General features: G+C 45.5%; 1 pseudogene across 1 annotated transcript; it reads right to left on the bottom strand.

The window, feature by feature from the left end:
* Positions 1–1,283: 1,283 nt before the first annotated feature.
* LOC125538544 (FT-interacting protein 4-like) lies at positions 1,284–7,460 on the bottom strand (annotated as a pseudogene). The gene is made up of 6 exons (XR_015617775.1): positions 7,333–7,460; positions 6,147–6,330; positions 5,469–6,063; positions 5,251–5,374; positions 4,652–4,822; positions 1,284–3,895 (listed from the first exon to the last, which is right to left on the bottom strand). The product of XR_015617775.1 is annotated as an FT-interacting protein 4-like (transcript).
* Between the last annotated feature and the right edge of the window lie 16,685 nt (positions 7,461–24,145).

Raw genomic sequence — 24,145 nt, 5'->3', positions numbered from 1 at the left:
TCTCATCGGGGCTGGCGATGCCGAACTACATGAGCTGCACCTTGGTCACCTTAGCCCAAGAGTGCGGGAACCGCGCATCCATCGCACCCTCACATCGGCGGAGGCGACGCCCAAATCGATCTTGATCCATGTCCTGTCATGTCAACGAAAGGGATCTACCTGGGAATGGGTGCGTCTGAGGAAGAGGGTGGGGGGCGGGCTATTGTTGTAGACGTATCCTGTGCCGGTGGGCTATCATGAGTTGGGTTTTTTTCTCATCTAAAAATACATTGCATATGCATTCGTACTCGCTGCATAACGACGGGAGCCCATGTGACCGTGAACCTGTGGCTATATGTATCCAAAACAATATAATGTTCTATAATGGCATCATGTAAATAACATCTCAACATATGTATACAAAGCATTCTTGTCAATACGAATATCTTTCAATAGAAATAAACTAAACTAGGCCTACTTCATGAAAGATTCAATACGAATATCTTTTCAATACAAATAACATCTCAACATATGTATCCAAAGCATGTCTTCTCAATACAAATAAACAAAACTAGGGTTACAAAATAATTACATATCATCTACAAATCTTAAAGTCCCACAAATCTATATACATATATGCAACATTCTAATCTAATCAAACAAGGGTTCCACAAATCTTCAGAATAAGATAGATTATATGGACAGAAAGAAGGAGATCGGAGGAGAGTACCTTGTAGGATGGAATGGTGAAGAATTCCACGGACCAAATTGTCAGATCCGAAGATTTTGGGAGATGGGATGGAGAGGGGGAGAGGAGCCAGCCGTCGCCGGGATGCTTCTGCAACTGCTGGAAGAATGGTGTGGGTGGGGGAGGGCTAGTGCGCGGCGGCTGCATATAAGTCACAGTGCAGCGCCTACGGGCTAGGCACTACACCTTACATGTGTGGCGCCTAGCTCTCAGACGCTGCACTGTGGGACATGCAACGCCTGCGTGCTAGGCACTGCACAGTAGGGTGTGGCGCCTTCATGTCGGGCGTCACTCAAAACGGTCAACTGAGTGATTTTTTTCTTCAAATGAGTTCATTTTGTGAAATGTTTTATTCCATAGGTTAAAATTATAAAATTTGCCGTTCTCGGAGGCAATCTCCAAAACAGCTTTGGTCTGAGGAGTTGCTGGATGATATGTAAACGTCAGGAGGGCAAGCGTTTCAGTTGTGCCAGTGCAGTGGGTCAATGGAATCGGGTGTTCCATCTAAAAAAGAAAAAACAGGGACATCCCTTTATTACCAATCATAGTTCCTCGCCTTAACTTGCTTGTAAAAACTTTACGCAACTTTTTGTAGATGTAAGAATTACTGGTGCAGACGCATGTGCGCATCGTGTCATGGTCTTGAGCCATGTTTGCCGGTGGCAACGTCCACGCACAAAAAATGGCTGAAACATGTACTGGCTTAAGTCGGCCCCCCTAGCGTCATTCATCGCAGGAAAAAAAACGTTTATAGCATCACGTCTTCATCGGAGGGCAGACGACTATACAAGTTGACGAGCAGGTTGGTCCTGCCCCTCAACCACGGGGGCCGGAGGAAGTAGAGCCCCATCGCCATGGTCAACACCCGGAACGGCGTCAGGTAAAGTACGACGGCCATCGCCAGCGAGAGGGCAATGAAGACGGGAGTCACCCTGTGGTCGCCCCAGCGGAGCAGCGACTGTGCGCGCTCCCCCTGAGTAGCCAGGTCGCCGGCCACCGTCTGCACCATCGTAGCCAGGCTCCGCAGCCGATCGTATCTCAGGCTCACGATGTCATCCGGCTTGGATGTCGAATTCCTCGTCCAGCTCCTCGGGGTACGCCACATCACTGTACCACCACAGCATCGCATCTACGTGCGGTGGTTCCAACTTGTCGTCCATCTCGGCCGGGTCCGCGCGTGACAGCATGCATCGTGTCTATGTGTGGAGGCCCCCGTGGCCGCCAGCAGTAGTTCCACGCCATGATCACGATCAAGCACACGAAGATGGTGGGCAGGATCAGCTCCGGGCAGCACACCAGCTTCACGAAGCCCACGTGCACCAAAATAGCCGTCAACGGATTCTTCCACTTGGAGTTGCCGTCGAACCACTCGCCGACGGCAACAATTCCAGACAAGAGCGTGGTGATCCGGCAGATGTTGGCCTTGCTCCGCCGCAGGCTGAACGTGTTGGAGTCTACGTCGAGCACGTACTCCACCGCCTCCCTAGGCAGCGGCGGATCCGCCCTGCCCAGCCGCGTCGCCACGATCACCATCGCCTGGACCCGGAGGTAGTCCAGCTGCAACTCGGAGATGGGGTTCGTGTAGTGCATCGTGGGCAGCGGCGGCCCCCAGTACTGCGCCAGCATGTTGGCCCATGCCGTGCACGTGAACCGGGTGGCGAGGTGGAGCTCCCCCGTCTTCTTTAGTCCCCTCGGGCTCAGCGCCATGAGCGGGTAGTAGTGCGTGTACACGCGGTCGCTCTGTAAGGTCGCGAGCCAGATGCGCACCTTGCCGATCCGCTGGTCCATGGCTGATCCGTCGCCATGGCCGAACAGGTGGTTGTTGTTCAAGACCGCGATGGTGACGACAGTGTTGGGGTCGAACACATCCCAGGTGTACGGCTCGTTCCACTGCTGCGCCACCGTGCCGAGCAACGTGCGCGTGCGCATCCACTTGTCTCCGTACTTGGCCACACAGTACGGGTGCTTGTTGTCGCCCAGGGCATGTGCGCCGAGGATGCCCACCTCCAGCACGCCTATGGCGCTCCTTCGGAGCTTCTCCGCCGCTGGCTGCAGGTCGCTGCTGTAGTGCTTCGATTCCTCCGGCACGTGGTACGCCGTCTCCAGGCTCATCCTCAGATGGATCTTGCTGGCGAACGGCATGGACATCGTCCTGCGGCTGCGGGACAGTCTGAACCATTTGGACGGCACCAACTTGGCCCCTTTGCTGCGGGTCACGTACGGCGACGCCACGGGGCAGATGATGCGGCCGATGGGCTCGTCCCTGCCGGCGGCGACCTTCTCCTCCACTGTCACCACCAGCGGGTCCTTGGACGACTCGCTGGCCACGAACAATAGGTCCTCGTTCCACGCCTGGTTCGCCGACCCCTGCGGCTGCCCCGGCCGCGTGCGGCGGATTTGGCTGCCCATCTGGATCTTGACGATGGTAGGCGCGAGCGGCCGGGCTATCTCGGTACCGATCAGGTCCTGCGCTGCGATGACGGTGACCTTGAGACAGATGAGCTTCGGGGAGTAGTACACCTGGGAGCGCCTGTTGGCGAGCATCTCAAGCGACAGCATGTGCGCTTCCGAGTGCCACGCGTCCGGGAAGGCCTCGTCAGCCTGGCTGCCGACCCAGACGGCGAGCATGATCTCGCCGACACTCTTGCCATGGGCGTCTGAGAGGCCGTACAACTGCGGTGCCAGCGGGCTGTCGGGCGGGAGGCAGATGGGGATGGCGGACAAGTCGAAGAGGACGCGACCGACGAATTTGTCCTGGAGCGTGCTCTTGTCCATGACGTTGACCTCGAGCACGCTGGCCTGCACGTGAGCGCGGGAGAAGGCGAACGTCTGCCGCCACAAAGGGTTGTGGGTCTTCTCCAGGTGGCACGTGACGCCCCTCAAGTCTCCCACTATCACCTCCACGTACGGGCCGGTGATGTCCATGGTTGGGAGGTCGCGCGCCTTAACGACGCTCACGTACAGGTAGTGCATCAGCTCCACCATGTCGTACATCGACGACACCCTAGTCGCCCTTGCCGCACCACTCGGGCCGAGCCTCGCCGGCAGGGGATGCTTCGTCTCGCCGAGACCGTACGCTGGTCCCCGGACAACGGGCCGCGGCATGACCACCGTCTGCCCCGGCGGCACGCCTTTGTTCTTCCCCTTGGATTCCTTTGGCTCCGCTGTCTGGCCGCATGCATGCATTAGTCTTCTTATTATATAATATACTCTCTCTGTCTCAAAATATAAGAACGTTTTTAACACTAGCATAGTGTCAAAAACGTTCTTATATTCTGGGACAGAGAGAGTAATAAATATAGAATAAATGAATAGTGGAGAGGACGACAAGAAAGAAAGAAAAAACCTTAAAATTTTAATAGGTGGTATAATACATACATGCTCAGTATATAATTCTTACATGTAAAATTTTTGTAATTTTTTTGTTGATTGTTGGGTTGAAGATGCCCAGATAGTTTTTTTTCCTGAATGAAGAGGGCATATTGGTTCATGCCAAATTAATTCAATATTATGAAAATATATCTCATAACAGATCTAGTAATTTAGTTTGGTGTTTTTGTTGCTAATTACTTATGTATTGATGGTAAAACTTTAAAGTTGTTTGATTGACAACAGTGCAAAACTACTAGTACTATGAACCAGAGGTTAGTAAGGTTCTACTCCCTCTGTCCCAGAATATAAGAACGTTTTTGACACTATGCTAGTGTTAAAAACGTTCTTATATTTTGGGACGGAGGGAGTAGTTTCCAAGCAAGGATGTGCAACTAAAGCAACCAGCGTCATGGGATTCCTAGCCTTGTTCTTCGAGCACCAAAGTTCAAACTCTATCAGCTAAAATGGTTCTATTGCAAAGATCCGAGTGGTATCTGTAGCAACTCAGAATTAAAGGATGAAATTTACAAACTCTCAAATTTTTTAATATACCTGGATACTTTCCTTCCCGTTTAACCTGTCAATTATATCTTTTGCGCTAGCTGGTCTCTTCTTTGGATTGAAGTCTCTGCACTCTAAAGCTATCTCGTAGCATACTCGTATTTGGTCAGATAGTGTGTCTCGTTGTGATCTCTCCAATCTATCACTCCAACTTTCAAGCACCTAAAAAATTTCAATGGTGGGTTATGGTCTATGAAATGGACCGACAACCAATTTTTCTGTAGGAAAGTCATATTAGTATAGTACATACCAACCACATACATTCAAGCATCAAACTAAGAACAAAAAATCTCTAAAAAGTACCATGTCCCAATAGATTCAAGTCATGTCTATCACAACATAAATTGCACTTTCAGAAATGATGCATCTAATTGAGAAGAAAACTTCTTTAGCAAAAAATTTATTGTATTAATTATTTTGCAGCCAAACTATGCTTCCCACTACTTGCTGTGCTTCCAGAAATAATATGATTATACATCCCAAACTAAAATATTGTGACAATATGTGAAGTAAAATGGTGGCCATTATTTTAAAGTCGGTCCTTCTTAGGCAAAAAGTAAGTTGAGCTAAAGTGGCATATATGTTCTTACATTCCCAGTCGCTTGATACCCCTTCTGCCCGGTCAGTATTTCTATGATAATAACACCAAGACTATACAAGTCAGCACTCGGTGCAATTACACCCCCTTCACGAAATTCGGGCGCCAAATATCCCCTGTACAAACATAGAAAAGATGTAACTAATTTGTGGTTAAGTTGAATGGGATTCAAAGCACAGAGCAACTTACAAGAAGAGTTTGCTAGCTTACATTGTTCCTAATATAGTTTTGGTAATATCCCGACTTTGATTTTCATCAAAGCATCTGGAAAGGCCAAAATCAGTAATTTTCGGTACCATGCTATCGTCGAGCAGTATATTGGCAGGTTTCAAATCCAAGTGAACGATATGATTGTCATGAAGGAACTGCAAGCCCTCACAAATCCCTTTAATTATTTTATAGCACGTTCTCCACTCACGGTATGCATCTATTAAGGGGATAGGAGAAAACAGGTTATTGACATGCTTGATGTCCCGATGTTATATGACACACTAGACAATTTCTAGTATATGCAGAAAATAGACCGTAAAGTTAGAGGATGCATAATCGTACCAATGATATACTTATCAAGACTCCCTTTTGGTATATACTCGAAGCAAAGCAATCTCTGGTGGATATCTGCCATGACAAGTTTACCATTGTATGTTGCCATATTTCCTTGTCGGTTCGCACAATATCCCAGAAATCTAACTACATTTTTGTGTTTTACTCGCAACAGGCATTCAACCTCTCGGTGAAATTCCTTATCATCCATAAGAGCGTTGGACAACCTCTTCACGGCGACCGCCCTTCCACCAATGACTCCCTGCTTCCGGAACGAGCGTTAGCATAACGTCGCCGGCTTGAGGTTTTAAATCAGGATTGATTAAGATTGGAATGAATGTATACCTTATAAACCACTGCAAACCCACCTCTTCCAATCTCTCGATCACCAGAGAAATTATCTGTGATGTCCTCCAAGAGTGATAATGGTAGGGCCTTGGGCTCCGCTGTTTCAACAGCTAACATCTGCTTTAGGCCACTTTGTGTAGTACAAGCTTTGCATTCCATTTATTGTCACTGTGTAATTAACCTAAAAACGAGAGAAAATTCATTATGAATGAATGAGCATAGGCACTTAGCTACTAGCTAGACCCAAATCGCCAACTCAGGTAGCCAATTAATATTGACAGCGAAAAAAATGTAGGTAATTAATGTAGTATATCAATGTATTGGCACAGTGACCTTAATTAGGTAAGTAGTATATACGAAGCTGCTAGGAAATATTTTGTTTCTCCGGTTTACATGATATTATTTCATTAATTTTTTTTGTGGAAAAACACTATGTTTAGAACGACCCCATGGTCGGATTCGACAATGATGACAATAACGAATCGAAACACGGTTGAAGCATCCCGATGCAACAAAAATAGAAGTCGCAGCTGGGCAAGAAGTTCAGGTCACACTAAGCTTTGCCGGCAGATCGACTAGAAGGTACTCCCTCCGTCCCAAAACAAGTGTCGTAGACTTAGTACAAATTTGTACTAAATCAACAACACTTATTTTCTGAGGGATGGAGTAAGTAACTTAACAAACAACAAGATTATCCTTTACAACCAATATAGACACCCACAAGCATCAGCAGCAAACTAACCACCATACCAAGCAAAACTAGCAGCACGAACTTGTTGTGTTGCCCCAAGATTTGAGCACCCACAAGATATATGCGTTCAACAGCCTCTTTTTTTTTTAAGATTTAGTTTCACTTGGAAGACCAGCGTTACAATACGGTACAGACAAAACACATCAAAACGGGAGCCACAGCAACATCAGAGCCACAGTCAGGGAGCCACAGCGTTGACCAACTCCACAACCAGAACGGTGACCCAAAATAAAGGCAGTAGTTTTTAGCAATAGCAAGGAGCAGGCCCTAGTTGACCGCGGCTTGACAGTCTCTAGCTGCAAATCGGTGGTAAATAAGTGCAAATAGATCTGGGACCAATTCTGAATCCGCAGACGTCGGATCCCCATTTGAAAATAACAAATCAGCCTGCATATTAGCAGACGAGACAAGATCTACTTACTACTAGTTTACCTGGACGGACGAGTCTCCGCAGACCTCGCTGCTTGCTGCCGATCGAGTGAAGGCGATGGAGATTCGGATGGAAGAGGGGATGAGTCTCCTCTCAGGTCAACGCTCACTCTTGAGTCAAGTGAAGGGATGGATACAGTGGAGAAACGCCCAACCACTAACAGGCTATTAGTAGTAACAAACTCCCACGTCTTTGCTGCTAACCTAAGCTTCTTTGGTGGGCTGGGCTGTCCGTGCGCACAAACCCGTGGGCTGTCCGTCCCTAGCTAATAATAAGTAAAATTAGAAAATAGTAAAAATAAATAAAAATAATCTGATTTTTTGTTGTTGTAAACTTTGGCAAATGTTCTGTGTGCTTGTAAAAATTTATCACGAAAGGACATTCATGGAAGTTTTGGCAAAAACAATCCATGCTGCAAAAAGCTATTTTTTAAAGCATTTTGGAGTGTTGTTTTTGGTTTTTTTTTGCCATGACTTCCATGAATGTCATTTCATAACAAAAATTGTCAAGCATACAAAACATTTGTCAAAGTTCGGCACAAAAAAAACATATTTTTTACTGTCTAACATGTCGGCGTACCAAACGGGCCGCTTTTTAGTTTTTTTTTTCTGTTCTAAAACTCGAAATGTTTTTTGCCATGACTTCCATGAATGTCATTTCATAACGAAAATTGTCAAGCATACAAAACATTTGTCAAAGTTCGGCACAAAAAAAACATATTTTTTACTGTCTAACATGTCGGCGTACCAAACGGGCCGCTTTTTAGTTTTTTTTTTCTGTTCTAAAACTCGAAATGTTTTTTGCCATGACTTCCATGAATGTCATTTCATAACGAAAATTGTCAAGCATACAAAACATTTGTCAAAGTTCGGCACAAAAAAAACATATTTTTTACTGTCTAACATGTCGGCGTACCAAACGGGCCGCTTTTTAGTTTTTTTTTTCTGTTCTAAAACTCGAAATGTTTTTTGCCATGACTTCCATGAATGTCATTTCATAACGAAAATTGTCAAGCATACAAAACATTTGTCAAAGTTCGGCACAAAAAAAACATATTTTTTACTGTCTAACATGTCGGCGTACCAAACGGGCCGCTTTTTAGTTTTTTTTTTCTGTTCTAAAACTCGAAATGTTTTTTGCCATGACTTCCATGAATGTCATTTCATAACGAAAATTGTCAAGCATACAAAACATTTGTCAAAGTTCGGCACAAAAAAAACATATTTTTTACTGTCTAACATGTCGGCGTACCAAACGGGCCGCTTTTTAGTTTTTTTTTTCTGTTCTAAAACTCGAAATGTTTTTTGCCATGACTTCCATGAATGTCATTTCATAACGAAAATTGTCAAGCATACAAAACATTTGTCAAAGTTCGGCACAAAAAAAACATATTTTTTACTGTCTAACATGTCGGCGTACCAAACGGGCCGCTTTTTAGTTTTTTTTTTCTGTTCTAAAACTCGAAATGTTTTTTGCCATGACTTCCATGAATGTCATTTCATAACGAAAATTGTCAAGCATACAAAACATTTGTCAAAGTTCGGCACAAAAAAAACATATTTTTTACTGTCTAACATGTCGGCGTACCAAACGGGCCGCTTTTTAGTTTTTTTTTTCTGTTCTAAAACTCGAAATGTTTTTTGCCATGACTTCCATGAATGTCATTTCATAACGAAAATTGTCAAGCATACAAAACATTTGTCAAAGTTCGGCACAAAAAAAACATATTTTTTACTGTCTAACATGTCGGCGTACCAAACGGGCCGCTTTTTAGTTTTTTTTTTCTGTTCTAAAACTCGAAATGTTTTTTGCCATGACTTCCATGAATGTCATTTCATAACGAAAATTGTCAAGCATACAAAACATTTGTCAAAGTTCGGCACAAAAAAACATATTTTTTACTGTCTAACATGTCGGCGTACCAAACGGGCCGCTTTTTAGTTTTTTTTTTCTGTTCTAAAACTCGAAATGTTTTTTGCCATGACTTCCATGAATGTCATTTCATAACGAAAATTGTCAAGCATACAAAACATTTGTCAAAGTTCGGCACAAAAAAAACATATTTTTTACTGTCTAACATGTCGGCGTACCAAACGGGCCGCTTTTTAGTTTTTTTTTTCTGTTCTAAAACTCGAAATGTTTTTTGCCATGACTTCCATGAATGTCATTTCATAACGAAAATTGTCAAGCATACAAAACATTTGTCAAAGTTCGGCACAAAAAAAACATATTTTTTACTGTCTAACATGTCGGCGTACCAAACGGGCCGCTTTTTAGTTTTTTTTTTCTGTTCTAAAACTCGAAATGTTTTTTGCCATGACTTCCATGAATGTCATTTCATAACGAAAATTGTCAAGCATACAAAACATTTGTCAAAGTTCGGCACAAAAAAAACATATTTTTTACTGTCTAACATGTCGGCGTACCAAACGGGCCGCTTTTTAGTTTTTTTTTTCTGTTCTAAAACTCGAAATGTTTTTTGCCATGACTTCCATGAATGTCATTTCATAACGAAAATTGTCAAGCATACAAAACATTTGTCAAAGTTCGGCACAAAAAAAACATATTTTTTACTGTCTAACATGTCGGCGTACCAAACGGGCCGCTTTTTAGTTTTTTTTTTCTGTTCTAAAACTCGAAATGTTTTTTGCCATGACTTCCATGAATGTCATTTCATAACGAAAATTGTCAAGCATACAAAACATTTGTCAAAGTTCGGCACAAAAAAAACATATTTTTTACTGTCTAACATGTCGGCGTACCAAACGGGCCGCTTTTTAGTTTTTTTTTTCTGTTCTAAAACTCGAAATGTTTTTTGCCATGACTTCCATGAATGTCATTTCATAACGAAAATTGTCAAGCATACAAAACATTTGTCAAAGTTCGGCACAAAAAAAACATATTTTTTACTGTCTAACATGTCGGCGTACCAAACGGGCCGCTTTTTAGTTTTTTTTTTCTGTTCTAAAACTCGAAATGTTTTTTGCCATGACTTCCATGAATGTCATTTCATAACGAAAATTGTCAAGCATACAAAACATTTGTCAAAGTTCGGCACAAAAAAAACATATTTTTTACTGTCTAACATGTCGGCGTACCAAACGGGCCGCTTTTTAGTTTTTTTTTTCTGTTCTAAAACTCGAAATGTTTTTTGCCATGACTTCCATGAATGTCATTTCATAACGAAAATTGTCAAGCATACAAAACATTTGTCAAAGTTCGGCACAAAAAAAACATATTTTTTACTGTCTAACATGTCGGCGTACCAAACGGGCCGCTTTTTAGTTTTTTTTTCTGTTCTAAAACTCGAAATGTTTTTTGCCATGACTTCCATGAATGTCATTTCATAACGAAAATTGTCAAGCATACAAAACATTTGTCAAAGTTCGGCACAAAAAAACATATTTTTTACTGTCTAACATGTCGGCGTACCAAACGGGCCGCTTTTTAGTTTTTTTTTCTGTTCTAAAACTCGAAATGTTTTTTGCCATGACTTTCATGAATGTCATTTCATAACGAAAATTGTCAAGCATACAAAACATTTGTCAAAGTTCGGCAGAAAAAAAACATATTTTTTACTGTCTAACATGTCGGCGTACCAAACGGGCCGCTTTTTAGTTTTTTTTTTCTGTTCTAAAACTCGAAATGTTTTTTGCCATGACTTCCATGAATGTCATTTCATAACGAAAATTGTCAAGCATACAAAACATTTGTCAAAGTTCGGCACAAAAAAAACATATTTTTACTGTCTAACATGTCGGCGTACCAAACGGGCCGCTTTTTAGTTTTTTTTTTTCTGTTCTAAAACTCGAAATGTTTTTTGCCATGACTTCCATGAATGTCATTTCATAACGAAAATTGTCAAGCATACAAAACATTTGTCAAAGTTCGGCACAAAAAAACATATTTTTTACTGTCTAACATGTCGGCGTACCAAACGGGCCGCTTTTTAGTTTTTTTTTTCTGTTCTAAAACTCGAAATGTTTTTTGCCATGACTTCCATGAATGTCATTTCATAACGAAAATTGTCAAGCATACAAAACATTTGTCAAAGTTCGGCAGAAAAAAAACATATTTTTTACTGTCTAACATGTCGGCGTACCAAACGTGCCGCTTTTTAGTTTTTTTTTTCTGTTCTAAAACTCGAAATACAAGTTTCTCATAAACTTTGTATAAACCCAAAATTTTTGATCATCTCATCAAAGCGTACATTCCAACTCCGAGATGCTTACTCCAGTCCTTAGAAGGATTGCTGGAGCTTTGCATACTTGTTAGCATGTTTTAGGATTGTCAAAAAACTTCTGGTTTTATCACATACAACCTTTCCTCAAGAAAATCGTCGAGGAAACGATGTTTTGACATCCTATCTACAAGATTTCATAAATAATGCAGTAATTGCTAATATAATTCCAACAGACTCTTAGCATTGCTACGAGTGAGAAAGTCTCATCGCAGTCAACTCCTTGAACTTGTCGGAAAACATCTTAACGACAAGTCGAACTTTCTTAATGGTGATACTTACCATCATTGTCCGTCTTCCTTTTAAAATCCATATGTACCCAACAGCCTTACGACCATCAAGTAGTTCTTCCAACTTCTACACTTTGTTTTCATGCATGGATCCTCTCTCGGATTTTATGGCCTCGAGCCAATTTTCGGAATCCGGGCCCACCATCGCTTCTCCATAGCTCGTAGGTTCATTGTTGTCTAGCAACATGACTTCCAAGATAGGATTACATACCACTCTGAAGTAGTACGCATCCTTGTCGTCCTACGAGGTTTGGTAGTGACTTGATCCAAAGTTTCATGATCACTATCATAAGCTTCCACTTCAATTGGTGTAGGTGCCACAGGAACAACTCCCTGTACCCTGCTATACACTAGTTGAAGTGACGGTTCAATAACCTCATCAAGTCTCCAACATCCTCCCACTCAATTCTTTCGAGAGAAACTTTTCCTCGAGAAAGGACCCGATTCTAGAAACAATCCCTATTGCTTTCGGATCTGAGACAGGAGGTACACCCAACTGTTTTGGGTGTCCTATGAAGATGCATTTATCCGCTTTGGGTTCGAGCTTATCAGCCTGAAACTTTTTCACATAAGCGTCGCAGCCCCAAACCTTTTAAGAAATGATAGCTTAGGTTTCTCTGAACCATAGTTCATACGGTGTCGACTCAAACGGAATTGCGTGGGGCCCTATTTAAAGTGAATGTGGTTGTCTCTAATGCCTAACCCATAAACTATAGTGGTAATTCGATAAGAGACATCATGGTATGCACCATATCCAATAGGGTGCAGTTATGATGTTAGGACACACCATCACACTATGGTGTTCCACGCGGTATTAGTTGTGAAACAATTTCCACAATGTCTTAACTGTGTGCCAAACTCGTAATTCAGATATTCATCTCTATGATCATATCATAGATATTTTATCCTCTTGTCACGACGATCTTTCAACTTCACCCTGAAATTACTTGAACCTTTCAATAATTCAGACTTGTGATTCATCAAGTAAATATACTAATCTACTCAAATCATCTGTGAAGTAAGAACACAACGATATCCACTACATGCCACAACACTCATTGGACTGCACACATCAAGATGTATTACTTCCAACAAGTTGCTTTCTTGTTCCATCTTACTGAAAAACGAGGCCATTCAGTCATCTTGCCCATGCGGTATGATTTGCATGTCTCAAGTGATTCAAAATCAAGTGAGCCCAAACTATCCATCTGTATGGAGTTTCTTCATGCATATATACCAATAGGCATGGTTTGCACGTCTCAAGTGACTCAAAATCAAGTGAGTCCAAAGATCCATCAACATGGAGCGTCTTCATGCGTTTTATACCATTATGACTCAAATTGCAGTGCCACAATTATGTGGTACTATCATTACTATCTTATATCTTTTGGCATGAACATGTGTATCACTACGATCGGGATTCAATAAACCATTCATTTTAGGTGCAAGACCATTGAAGGTATTATTCAAATAAACAGAGTAACCATTATTCTCCTTAAATGAATAACTGTATTGCGATAAACATAATCCAATCGTGTCTACGCTCAACGCAAATACCAAATAAAAATTATTTAGGTTTAACACCAATCCCGATGGTAGACGGAGCGTGCGATGTTTGATCACATCAACCTTGGAAACTCGTCCAACACATATCGTCGTCTCACCTTTGGCTAGTCTCCGTTTATTCTGTAGCCTTTTATTTTGAGTTACTAACACTTAGCAATCGAACCGGTATCTAATACCCTGCTGCTACTAGGAGTACTAGTAAAGTACACATTTAATATAATGTATGTCCAATGCATACTTCTGTCAACCTTGCCAGCCTTCTCATCTACCAAGTATCTAGGGTGGTTCTGCTTGAGTGACCGTTCCCCTTATTACAGAAGCACTTAGTCTCGGGCTTGGGTTCAACTTTGGGTTTCTTCACTAGAGCAGCAACTGATTTGTCGTTTCATGAAGTATCCCTTTCTTGCCCTTGCCCTTCTTGAAACTAGTGGTTTTACTAACCATCAACAGTTGATGCTCCTATTTGATTTCTACTTTCGCGGTGACGCGAATAGCTCAAGGATCATATCTATCCCTGATATGTTATAGTTCATCACAAAACTCTAGTAGCTTGGTGATAGTGACTTTGGAGAACCATCACTATCTCATCTGGAAGATTAACTCCCACTCGATTCAAGCGATTGTAGTACTCATACAATTTGAGCACATGCTCAACGTTTGAGCTTTTCTCCTTAGTTTGCAGGCTTAGGAAACTTCTCAGAGGTCTCATACCTCTTGACGTGGGCACTAGCCTGAAATCCCAATTTCAGTCCTTGGAACATCTCATATGTTCTGCGATGTTTCAAAAAACGTCTTTGGTGCCTCCACTCTAAACCATTTAGCATTACGCACTGAACTATCATGTAGTCATTAAAACGCGTATGTCAGATGTTCGCAACATCCATAACTGACGCTTGAGGTTCAGCTCACTGAGCGGTGTATTAAGGACATAAGCCTTCTGTGCGGCAATGAGGACAATCCTCAGTTTATGGACCCAGTCCGCATAATTGCTACTATCAACTTTCAACTAAATTTTCTCTAGGAACATATCTAAACCAGTAGAACTAAAGCGTAAGCTACGACATAATTTGCAAAGTCCTTTTGACTATGTTCATGACAATTGAGTTCATCTGATTATTTAATGAACTCCCACTCAGATAGACATCCCTCTAGTCATCTAAGTGATACATGATCCGAATCAACTAGGCCGTGTCCGATCATCACGTGACAAGGACTAGTCATCATCGGTGAACATATTCATATTGATCGTATCTTCTATACGACTCATGTTCGACCTTTCGGTCTTCCGTGTTCCGAGGCCATGTCTGTACATGCTAGGCTCGTCAAGTGAACCTAAGTGTATTGTGTGTGTAAATCTGGCTTACACCCGTTGTATTCGAACGTTAGAATCTATCACACCCGATCATCACGTGGTGTTTCGAAACAACGAACCTTCGCAACGGTGCACAGTTAGGGGGAACACTTTTCTTGAAATCGTTGAGAGGGATCATCTTATTTAAGCTACCGTCGTTCTAAGCAAATAAGATGTAAAACATGATAAACGTCACATGCAATCAAATAGTGACATGATATGGCCAATATCATTTTGCTCCTTTTGATCTCCATCTTCGGGGCGCCATGATCATCATCGTCACCGGCATGACACCATGATCTCCATCATCGTGTCTTCATGAAATTGTCTCGTCATCTATTACTTCTACTACTATGGTTAACGGTTTAGCAATAAAGTAAAGTAATTATATGACGTTTATGTTGACACGCAGGTCATAAATAAATTAAGACAACTCCTATGGCTCCTGCTGGTTGTCATACTCATCGACATGCAAGTCGTGATTCCTATTACAAGAACATGATCAATCTCATACATCACATATATCATTCATCACATCCTTTTGGCCATATCACATCACACGACATATGCTGCAAAAACAAGTTAGACGTCCTCTAATTGTTGTTGCAAATTTTTACGTGGCTGCTATAGGTTTCTTAGCAAGAACGTTTCTTACCTACGCCAAAACTACAACGTGATATGCCAATTTCTATTTACCCTTCATAAGGACCCTTTTCATCGAATCCGATCCGACTAAAGTGGGAGAGACAGACACCCGCTAGCCACCTTATGCAACTAGTGCATGTCAGTCAGTGGAACCTATCTCACGTAAGAGTACGTGTAAGCTCGGTCCGGGCCGCTTCATCCCACGATGCCGCCAAATCAAGATAAGACTAGTAACGGCAAATAAATTGACAATATCGACGACCACAACCGCTTTGTGTTCTACTCGTGCATAGAAACTACGCATAGACCTAGCTCATGATGCCACTGTTGGGGATCGTAGCAGAAATTTAAAATTTCCTACGCATCACCAAGATCAATCTATGGAGTAATCTAGCAACGAGGGAAGGAGAGTGCATCTACATACCCTTGTAGATCGCTAAGCGGAAGCGTTCAAGTGAACGAGGTTGATGGAGTCATACTCGTCGTGATCCAAATCACCGATGATCCTAGCGCCGAACGGACGACACCTCCGCGTTCGACACACGTACGGTTGGGAGAGACGTCTCCTCCTTCTTGATCCAACAAGGGGGGAGGAGAAGTTGATGGAGATCCAGCAGCACGACGCCGTGATGATGGAAGTAGCGGGATCTCGACAGGGCTTCGCCAAGTTCAGCGAGAGGGAGAGGTGTCACGGGAGGGAGAGGGAGGCGCTAGGGGCTAGGGCTGCGGCTGCCCTCCCTCCCCCCACTATATATAGGGCCCCCTAAGGGGGGGCGCCGGGGGAGGCCCAAGGGGGGTGCACCAGCCCACCAGGGGCTGGTTCCCACGTCACTTCAGCCCATGGGGCCCTCCGGGATAGGTGGCCCCACCCGGTGGACCCCCGGGACCCTTCCGGTGGTCCCGGTACAATACCGATTACCCCCGAAACCTTCCCGGTGGCCGAAACTGGACTTCCTATATATAAATCTTTACCTCCGGACCATTCCGAAACTCCTCGTGACATCCGGGATCTCATCCGGGACTCCGAACAACTTTTCGGTTACCGCATACTAATATCTCTACAACCCTAGCGTCACCGAACCTTAAGTGTGTAGACCCTACGGGTTCGGGAGACACGCAGACATGACCAAGACGACTCTCCGGTCAATAACCAACAACGGGATCTGGATACCCATGTTGGCTCCCACATGTTCCACGATGATCTCATCGGATGAACCACGATGTCGAGGATTCAAACAATCCCGTATTCAATTCCCTTTGTCTATTGGTATGATACTTGCCCGAGATTCGATCGTCGGTATCCCGATACCTTGTTCAATCTCGTTACCGGCAAGTCTCTTTACTCGTTCCGTAACACATCATCCCGTGATCAACTCCTTGGTCACATTGTGCACATTATGATGATGTCCTACCGAGTGGGCCCAGAGATACCTCTCCGTCACACAGAGTGACAAATCCCAGTCTCGATTCGTGCCAACCCAACAGACACTTTTGGAGATACCCGTAGTGCACATTTATAGCCACCCAGTTACGTTGTGACGTTTGGCACACCCAAAGCATTCGTACGGTATCCGGCAGTTGCACAATCTCATGGTCTAAGGAAATGATACTTGACATTAGAAAAGCTTTAGCATACGAACTACACGATCTTGTGCTAGGCTTAGGATTGGGTCTTGTCCATCACATCATTCTCCTAATGATGTGATCCCGTTATCAACGACATCCAATGTCCATGGTCAGGAAACCGTAACCATCTATTGATCAACGAGCTAGTCAACTAGAGGCTTACTAGGGACATGGTGTTGTCTATGTATCCACACATGCATCTGAGTTTCCTATCAATACAATTCTAGCATGGATAATAAACGATTATCATGAACAAGGAAATATGATAATAACTAATTTATTATTGCCTCTAGGACATATTTCCAACAGTTTTGACGTAGGCCGTTATGTATGGTTGGGTTCGCTCCCGGATATTTGTTGTATTCCGCTGAACATTTTGACTGTATAAAGAATCCTATTACACTAAAAAACACTTATACAACAGAGCACTAGGCAGCTTCCAGTGTTTGTTCCTTTTCAAGGCGAAGAGGAGGCGACCAAGTCCCGTCGTCTTCAGCCGACCGGATCTGTAGATTCCTTCTCCATCTACCCGCTGCTTTGGTAGCGGCGGTTGGGATCCCGGTGCTCTGTGTCTAGCTGGTTAATAGTCTAGGTCTAGTTTTTCTAGACGGTGGCGTCTTGATGGCGGCACTGTCGCCGTGGAGAATAATGTGCTCCTCACTTGGGTCCCATTGTAGGGCTTCTTCTCCGGGAGGCTCTGAGAAGTGTGTGGAAAGCATCTTGTGCAGGAGTTTGCCATCAGATGTTGCTTCATATGGCGACGATGGTTTCTTCAGTGTGGTTGTTGTTTTGGCACTGGGTTGCAGACTGTAGGCAGGCGGATCTAATGGTCTTCGTGGACTACAACGACCGGAGACGGCGGATCTAAGGCCCAAGTAGCATGCGGTTGAACCCCGGCCGACGCACCCTATGTCGTATACGGCAGTGTTTTCTTCAGTTCACAAAGCATTGATGTGATGGTGTTTCGACGGTTTTTCGGTTTGTGTTGCCTGCTTCTTTCTTCAATGGCAATGTCAATGATGTGGCTGGTGGATGGTGGGCGGCGATAATTTGGTTCAGCAATCGACTCCCTTAAAGTCCTATTTATAAAAAAAAATATGTGGGGTGTTTTTTTTTTTGCTATTTTGCCAAGATGGCTGTCCTCACTTGTGTTGTTCAGTGAGGTCTCCATATGTTATATTTTAAAACTTTAAAAAATGAATATGTGGTTTCCCAAGAAAAAAAAAGCACCAGGCAGCCTGTCATTCGTTTCTCAACAAGTACAGTAGTGCATGGACGACGTGCGTGGGTCGGATCATATATATGAAGTGTCCGCCTCTGTTAATTGCTGGAGCTGCTACATGCAAAACAGTGACTGTCCAAACAGTGCATGGCACGCACACATGCATGCCCAAGTTAACTGTCTACTCGAGCGAGCCATCATCGAGTAAAGTCTGTTTTAAACCTTGAGTTTGTAGAGGTGGCCATAATTAAACCCTGAACTCCGAATCCCTGAAATCGGTACCCTGTATTAAGTGATCCCGGTCAATCTCAACCCAAAATCTGTTTGATGTTGTTTGTCGCACCAGGAAAAGGCGGTCCTGGTCGGGATCCCACGCTATGCTCACTGACTATGTTGGCCCACATGTCATACTTCTTCCGTCAGCGGCTCAGAGGATGCGGCTGTAGCCGGTCTCCATGCCCGTCCGCTTGCATCAGCCATGCTAAAGCCTCGGCGGCGAGACAGGAGACAGGACCCTGCACCGCACCACACCAATCTTCACCAACGACGGGGGAGAGATAAGTAACAGCAGTGTTGCCCGTGTCGCGTGTTTTCCGACATGATCAATCGATCTGCACCAGGCGTATATGTGCAGTCGGCTAGAGCGAAGCTAGCTACATACGTGTGCCTGTGTTTCGTAGCTAGGAAATCCATCCAGCTGCGTAGGCACTAGCGTGTGCCTGTGCAAAGGCGGCGGCGAGAGTACGTGCGTATCGTCTATTTGTCTCTCGGCTGAACTTCAACGCTAGCGTATCCAGCCGGAAAGCAAATGACTGTAGCGGACTCGTACGTGCGTCTTGTCCGAGCGTCGTGGTCGGGCTTGCGCCAACATCGGCGCCGGCAGCCAGCGCAAGCACCCGCGCGTACCCGTCGCTACCCCCCCTCGTCGTGCTGACCATGAAGGCCGAGATGTACACCTCGACGTCAAGCTGCCGCGGTGGTGGTGTTGACACACGAACACGTCACCGTGTATCTCCAACGCCGAGGATGATGCACCGCATCTCGCGTCGAAGGAGATCCGACCGACAGCGCGATACGCACGCAGGACAGCCGGCAGATGCTTTCGTAGACTCGAAGCCCCGCTTGCCCGGGAGGGCCTATGGTCGAAATTGGCTGGGATCGTTGAATACAGGGTGCCGAGGCGCAAGAAAACGGTAGGGTACGTACGCTGCTTCCCGACCCCTCCCGCGTCGCCCCCGCAAGGCGACGAGGAGGGCGACCAGATCCCGTCGAGCGCCCCCCTCCTCCTCCTCTTCCCCTGCTCCGCCGCCGCCAGAGGGCATGGCCGGGCCAAGACCGACCGGTGCCGGCGGCGGCGGGGCGCTGGCGTCCTCCTGCTCGAGGGGGCTGCGCGGGCGTGCTTCTTCGGGCCGGTGCGTCGCGCGGCGGTGGGCGCGACGGCGCGGCGTTGTGCGGGTGTGGCGGCTCCGCGTTCTGGCGGCGGCGGCGCGCTGGTGCAGCCTGCGTGGCGAGCACTGCGACGGCGGGGCGTGCCCGGGCTGCAACGGCCAGATCTGGCCGCTGGGCGGCGCAGGCTGTGGCAGCATGGGCTGGAGGCCGTCGTCCTGCTGGCTGGTGGCAGCCGCGGCTGAAGGCGGCGGCGGATCCTGCTCAAGGTGCGGCCTTCATGGCTGCGGTGGACGGCGGATCTGACGCGGCGGCGGCGGTGCTGGTGGTTGCGGGCGAGCCAGATCCGGTTGGATTTGTCGCCGGGGACCCGGCTGGTGGCGCGGGGTGGTGGCCGGAGCGCGTCCTGGTCGCGGATGCTGGCCGGCTCTGGCCAAGGCGTGGCGGCGCGTGTGTGGTGGCGGTGGCGGCGCAGGTGTGGTGGCTGATCTGGTGGCTGCGTGGCCGACGGACTCAACGGCTGGAGTCCGGCAGGCGGCGCGGGATGGGCAGTGGCCTGGGATGGCTGCTGCTCCAGTCGTGGAGGGATCCACGGTAGCTTGGCACGTCGGCTGCGGCGGCGGCTGACATGTTTCGGCGTCGGTTCGACCATAGGCGGCGTGCGGCGGCCTTCGATTCCTCTCCCGGTCGTCCACTCACGACTTCCGTCGAAGGACTGGGCTTTTCTCAGCTGTGGTACATCGTCCGTCTCGCGCCCGGCGGCAGGACCGCGTCCGTCTCGCGCCCGGCGGCAGGACCGCGCCCGTCTCGCGCCCGGCGACAGGACCGCGCCCGTCTCGCGCCCGGCGACAGGACCGCGCCCTTCTCGCGCCCGGCAGCAAGACGGGCCGATGGCGGCCAGTTGGGGGCAGCTCAGGGGTGTGAAAGGCGGGGCCTTTCCACCCATCTCTATAGGTGGCGTGGCGGTGGGTAACTGGTGAGGTGGCGTCGAGGTCTTGGATTCCGGGGTGGCGGCCCTGGAGGTGGTGTCGCGGTGCTCATGGGCAAAGCCCGTGCCTTGGTGCTGCCCAGTGACCATGGTCGTGTGGGCGGCATGGTCGCCGGGGTGTGACGTTCGGTGGCGGTGAGTATGGGCCGGGGTGAAAACCTGTCCTATCTTCGGACGGACCGGCAGCGGCGAAGCTCGCTCCCTTCCTGAAGGAGTCGTCGCGGCCATCATTGCCCGTCGTGTTGCTCTAGGTGAAACTCTGACTCTTGGGTCGGGCGGTGGCGGCGCTCCGGTGTCGTTTCCTTCCTGAAGGCACCGCCTTGGAGCCCACAGTTCGTCATATGCGGCTTCATCTCTTCACGGTGGCGTGTTCACGGGCAAGGACCCGGCTGCTCTTGTGGTGCTTGGGGTGGTGTTGCTGCGCTCAACGCTTATGTATCTTGTCTTGGGTGTGTGCGTGTATTGTGGTGGCGTGCGTTTGTACCAGATTGTTGTTGGTCGATGCTTTATATATAAAGTGGGGCGAAAGCCTTCTTCGGTAATTCAGGGTGCCGAATTCAGAGATTTGGAGTTCAGGGTTTGATTCGGACTACGCCTACAAATACAAGGTTTAAAATAGACTTTACTCTCGATCATCTGATGCATGCATGTCCATGTTAACTGTCTGCACGAGGCTGTGCTGTGTCTCTATGGACGTTGTTAGATGGAAGTGTTTCTACTTCATAGAAAACCATGTAGTGTATATTTATCTTAGGCAAAACATCCTCCTTTTTTTGAGGGGAAACATAGCTGGTCTGCGGCACCATGAGCCACAATAGCATCATGAATACAAGCCGGGAAACAGAAAACCAAGTTTTACATAGACTAAAAAGACAGCCTTCCCTAGCTAAATTGTGAGCAACTTTATTCGCCGCTCGTCTGGCCCAAACAACACGAGACTCGGTGAGAGTGACACCTGCGAGCAAATCCTTAATCTCCTGAATGAGTTGACCAAACCTTGATCGGTCGAGATCACCTGAACTGAGGACCTGCGCCACAGATAAATTATCAGTTTCTAAAATCAGCTTTGTGGCGCCCACTTCATGCGCTAACTGCAATCCCCGACGGCAGGCAAGCAGCTCCACATGCTCCGGGACTGAAATATTACTGAACGCATGACAAGCGCCAGCCAGGAAAGTGCCTCGATGATCTCGGATTACTGCACCGCCACCCACCATTACAATTCTTCTTCAAAGATCCGTCCACATTAATTTTTAGCCAGTGCTCATTCGGTGGTTTCCAATGAACTTCATTATGCACATGCGGGGCTGTCCTCTTTGGAGCATGAATATCCACCATTCATCAATTAGCCTAAATTAAGAGTTCTCTTGAATTTTTCAAATGACTTGACTGGCAAAACTTTAGTGAAACCATCAACTACTTGATGTTTTGAAGAAATGAACCGTATGTCCAACATTTTTCTGCAACCCTTTCTCGTCCAAAATAAAAGTCAGTTTCATTGTGTTTGGTTCTGTCATGAAAGACAGGGCTAGTAGAAAAATAGGTTGCTCCCAAATTATCACACCAAAGACATGAGATACTTTGTTGCTTAATTCCTAACTAATTAAGCAGTGATTCCAACCAAATGATTTTACCGGTGACATTTGCTAAAGACTTGGACTCAGCTTTTATACTCGACCTTGATATTGCAGCATGCTTTCTGGCACTCTAGGAATTGAGATTAGAATCAAAGAACGCTGCAAAGCCTCCAGTTGACTTTCTGTCGTCACTATATCCTGCCCAGTCAGCATCAGAAAAGGCAATCACAAGAGTAGAGTTAGAACCTCTAAACTGAAGACTCAAACTCATAGTATGTTTTACATATTGTATAATACTTTTAACAGCTATCCAATGTGTACTGGTAGGTGCATGCAGTAAAATATGGAAGTTTGGTGCTTTAGAGGCAGGGACGGCACGCTTTGCTGGAATGCAATAAGTCAACAAAACAAGGTAGGTCTACCCCGTAATAAAGGCTTCGCTCGACGACCCTGTATCCATTCTCGATTAAAGCAAGAATAGTAAGTAGTCATGCATTATAATAGGAATCCCTAATTCTCTTGCAAATACAGCTCTTTTAATCATTTGTTCACATGTATGCGCAGTTGCATTCAAGTAATGCCCCTTAATTTTACCGGTTTTGACCTGCGATTTATAAATAGTTTCGGCCCAAAAGACAAAACGGTCAACAAACCTTATTGAGAATAAAGGATATGTTTGGCCGTGTCAGTGTCAAGTATGGTAGAGCTCCCACAATATACTCCTGTATTTTTGTGCTTTCTTCTTTCTTAAGTGGATCCCCTTCAAATGATGAAAGTTTTTCTGAAGAAGACAATGGTGTGGGTGAAGGCTTACAATCCTTCATCCCCATGCGAGTTAGAAGTTTATTAGCATATTTTTCTTGATTCAGTACTATGCCATTTTGAATATTCTTAACTTAATGCCTAGGAAGAAGTGTAGATCGCCAAGATCTTCCAAGGTAAATTCTGAAATTAGATTATTCAGAAGAGCATTAGTAGCACTTTGTGAAGAACTTGCAACTATGATATCATCAACATTTTCTTTGTTTGCTGACTACTCTTTGTGAGGACCTTAGTAACACCTTATCTGTGTTGTTTCCTATTGATTACCGAGGCCCCTACTCGGCTTACATCCCATTTGCCCTGTTCCCATGTTATGGAACTCAACAACGACCTTTTTTCCAGTAATGTCAAGTGTACAATATTTTGGAAATCATTTTTTTTGCAAACCACGTGAAAATTTTGGCATCCATCTCGAGATGATGTTGCCGGTCATGTACTTACTTTTGTCTGTTTATCTTTTTGTGCAAGTAGTCTTTGAAAATGGGCTTCTATGGTGTAGTACAAAAATAATGCCCACAAAATCACTACACAAGCGACATCGGAAAGAGTTCGACTCTGTGCACACCCATAACACCATGAGATGCACAGCTCAATACGAATAGATTTGGACACACCAGCCCAAGAGGTGAGATGTCCAAAATTAAAGAATGCAACCCAAGTTGTGGGATTTGTTGAGTGGCCCAAAACATGTTATGTGTGTGTTTATTGTTTGCTTGGACACATCCTTGTCTTCTCAACCTAGGTAGATCATAGGACGATTGCCCTGAAAAAAGATCACCGAGCGATCTAAATCTGTTTTTTCACCTCAAAAACTTATTATCTGCGCGTTTATTGTTTGACAGATCTCTGTCTTCTGGCCTATGTGGATTGTTGGATGATGTAAATATTCCTTTTCACTTAAATAAAGTTGTTAGCCATGCATTTATCGTTTGCTCGGACGGATCACTGTCTCCTGGCCTCGGTGGATCGTCGGACTACCTAAATCTTTTTTTCCAACTAAATAATCCTATTATCTACGCATTTATTATTTGCTTGGATAGATCCTGTCTCCCAGCCTAGGTTGATCACCGGACGATATAAATCTTATTTTCACCTACAAAAA

Source organism: Triticum urartu, chromosome 2A, assembly GCF_056163025.1.
Source record: "Triticum urartu cultivar PI428250 chromosome 2A, HENAU_Tu73, whole genome shotgun sequence".
NCBI lineage: Eukaryota > Viridiplantae > Streptophyta > Magnoliopsida > Poales > Poaceae > Triticum > Triticum urartu.
Note: the sequence above shows the minus strand (reverse complement) of the source record. Positions and strands in the feature narration are given on the sequence as shown.